This window comes from Nelumbo nucifera, chromosome 1, assembly GCF_055504915.1.
Source record: "Nelumbo nucifera cultivar China Antique chromosome 1, China Antique-T2T, whole genome shotgun sequence".
Classification (NCBI taxonomy): domain Eukaryota; kingdom Viridiplantae; phylum Streptophyta; class Magnoliopsida; order Proteales; family Nelumbonaceae; genus Nelumbo; species Nelumbo nucifera.
In genome coordinates, this window is record NC_142649.1 from 210,999,264 (window position 1) to 211,002,835 (window position 3,572).

The following is a 3,572-nucleotide window of genomic DNA, read 5'->3' on the forward strand; positions in this document are numbered from 1 at the left end:
AGATTATTCAAAATCTTTCCAAAAATACTTTATCCAATTTTATAAGGAATCGTAACTGGTTTTACTATATGGGATGTATATGTAGTGATATGGCATTATGAGAGAGTGAATTTAGCTAACTAAGAAGAAAAGTATGTGATGGTGATGGTGACATAACTGGTTTTGACTCAAAAGGATTGTCATTCAGAAGTTCGGCTTTAGTCAGCTGTGTGAGCATAGACTTGCACCGACTGAAGTCGGTTTCTGTCATTCAACCGGTTGCAAGTTTACGCGTTTAAATGTAACTGAACTCGAAGTCCGGAGGCACTGGATCCGGGTATCCAAACCGCCCACGCATACGCTTTTCCTTATTTTTCCTGCTTTCGGTCTCCTTCCTCATATTTCCAATGCAAGGCTATAAAGGGTGTCCGACGGACCTTGTTTCTCTTCCTTCCACTCTATGATCACTCCTTAACATATGCAGTGAGCTTTGTCAACATGAAATTTTTAATCGAAACATTTGCCTGCACTTGATTGATAAATCGTCTCTCGTTCTTCATCGCATCTTCTGTTCAGTTATACCGAGGATCGCCACGTCTCTCTCTCTCTCTCTCTGGAACGAACCATCATTGAAATTCTTCTTATATTTACAAAAATAAATAGATTTTTTTTATGGGGTTTTAATTACATGGTTGGGCTCGGCAGACCGTCTGATATGCGGTTATTCTATTGGTTTAGAATATACATTGTGGTTCTTAAGGCATTATAACTGTTTGAAGAAATGACTGAGAAAGTCGATTAATCCTTTCCCTTCCTTTTCTTGTTTAGTTGCTGTCAGTAATCCTTCATACTCAAATCTGCGACCACGGAAAGAAAAATTTGTTGCAATGCCAACTTCTAAAACTAATGCGAAGAAGTGCTTGTACCAAGGGGAAGCTAGGCTAAGCAGTTTACCTGATCACATTCTTCATCGCATTCTCTCTTTTCTCCCCATAAAAGATGCCGTACGGACCAGTATATTATCAACAAGATGGAAGTACCTGTGGACCTTCGTCACCCATCTTTACCTAGTTGATGGGCTCTTGTTCTGTGACAAAATTGTCAAGGAAAAGTCACGAAGCTTTATGTATTTCGTAGACAGAGCACTAATGCTCCGCAGTGTCAAATTTAGACACATTTAGTCTCCTCTGTCATTGCTTTGATCCTTGTCGTTTCAATGCTTGGATAAATGCTGCGATACAGCACCAAGTTCAAAATCTTTCCTTCAGCATTCCTGTGAAACAGCCTATTAATCTGCCTCGGTGCCTCTTCACCTGCCGGTCTTTAATTTCACTGAGGCTGGAAGTGAATTATCAATTTAAACCTTCTCTTCGATTTTGTTTTCCATCCCTCAAGAAGCTTCACCTGAGTTTCATTACATTTTCTAATGATTACTCGACCAAACAACTATTCTCTAGCTGTCCAATTCTTGAAGAATTACAAATAATAGGATGCAGTTGGAAAAAGCTTAAGGTTTTCAACATTTCTGCTCCTGCATTGAAGAGCTTAAGCATAAGTGATTTTCATTATAATTGTAATCGCGGTAATCCTGGTGAAAAATGTGTTCAAGTTATATGCCCCAAGGGTTGTGACACTGGACATATATTTTTGTGCTAGAGTCTATTCTCTAGGGGACCTACCTTCATTAGCTGCTTTTTCAATTCATAGTGATAGATACTCTGAAGTTAGCAATAGAAAATTTGGCCTCGTATTGCTTGATCTTCTTAATGTGGTCTCTAAAACTAAAGCCAAGCGTTTAAAAATATCAGGCTCTGTCATGGAGGTAAGATTGCTTCTTTCAACCATCTCCTTCTATTGTCTTCTATCTTTTATTTTCGTACTGCAATTCATTTAATCCTCTATATAACGGGCATTTATCACCATTTCTCCTAGCATTTGATCTATGGAGATTGTAGTTCCCTCCTGCCTACATTTGGTAACGTGAACTATTTGGAGGTGTTTCCAAGCTTCTGTGAATCTGATTTGCATCTGTTGGCAAAATTACTTGATCGTGTACCTAATCTACAAACTCTTGTGTTCGAAACGGTAGTTCTCTATGCTCTCGTCTTTATTTACTATAGTATCGACCTATACAATTTTTTCTTCTCAACTTCTGAATTCTTTTTATCTATCCAGAATGTTTTCAGTGAAGAAAACATCATGGAAACATTGAGAGCAGTTGGTAAAAGAGTTGAAGAATCTGTGAGTTTGTTGCAATGCCTGAAGAGAATTGAGTTCCGAGGATTCAATGGTTGTGAAAGTCATTTAGCACTAGTGGAACTATATCTAAAAAATTGAAAAGTATTGGTTGAGATGGATATCCTCCCTTCTGTGGAATTAGTTGTAGATGCAGAACGGAGAGCAGAAGCTTCCTCTAAGTTATTGATGATACCTAGAGGCTCACCACACTGTGTAATAAAGTTTAGTTCGGGCTGGAGGCAGACTGTTTTTTGACCAGGCCTAATATACTTGAAACCAGAGTTCATGGGCAAACTAGGAGGGCATGCAATTAGTTCTTATCTGACTCATTTGTGGCAGATCAAATGGTTTATTTTGTGGTTAAAAAGATCATTCTAGCTAGCTTGTTTATGTTTATGTAGAGCTTTTTTTTTCCTTTTGTTGAAGACTTGAATATTGAATCTACACTGATAAATACAAGAATGTCAAGCGCCATTCTTTTTTAACGTAGGCAAACGGGTTCGTGAGTTTTGTTTAGTGGGTTAAGATGGATCAAGACTTCTGTGTGAAGCTAGCTGTCATTGGATCTTTCATCACCTTTTGCAATGCAAGCTGGTCGGTTAATGCAGGAATTTTACATGTGGAAGCTGTAATTGCAGCTCCTCAAAAGAAGAGTTCAATGGTTTTCTTTTGCTTACCATAAGCCCCAACATCATATTTGCCACGTGGCAAAAGTATCCATTTTGCCAACCTCTTGGTTTGGGGTTTGGACTTGACCTATACTGAGTAAGTCCACTGTTGAGATGATTGAAAAAATTCCCTATTAGTACCTTATACTTTGGGCCCAGTGCCACTTAGATCCTCAAACTTTAAAATGCGACAAGTCAATACCCGAACTTTTAAAACATGACAATCCAGTACCTGCTATTAATTAGCCGTTAACCAGTCATTAAGTGACATTTGAAAAAGACATAAATGCCCTTCGGGTGTCATCTAATTTCTTTATCAACCATCCAAATATTGACAAAAAATTAACAGCCTCAAATCCTTGCCTCTTCTATTTTAAGAAAGTCGGGGTCACTAGAATGCTTAATCAAACGTGATTCTAACTTTCTTGAATGGAAAAAGGAAAGGATTTGGGACTGTTAATTTTTTGTCAATGTTTAGATGGTTGATAAATAAATTAAATAACATTTGAAGGGCATTTGTGTCTTTTTCAAATCCCACTTAATGGCTGGTTAACAGCTAGTTAACGACAGGTACTAGATTATCACGTTTTGAAATTTCAAGTACTGAATTATTGCATTTTAAAGTTTGGGGATCAAAGTGACACTAGGCCCAAAATACAGGGTACTAATTGGGAATTTTCCCGAGAT

The 3,572-nt window shown here is 37.9% G+C and overlaps 1 pseudogene across 1 annotated transcript; it reads left to right on the top strand.

Moving 5' to 3' along the window:
• Positions 1-220: 220 nt before the first annotated feature.
• LOC104588811 (F-box/FBD/LRR-repeat protein At5g56420-like) lies at positions 221-2,685 on the top strand (annotated as a pseudogene). The gene is made up of 2 exons (XR_016081012.1): positions 221-2,064; positions 2,155-2,685. The product of XR_016081012.1 is annotated as an F-box/FBD/LRR-repeat protein At5g56420-like (transcript).
• The last annotated feature ends 887 nt before the right edge of the window (positions 2,686-3,572 follow it).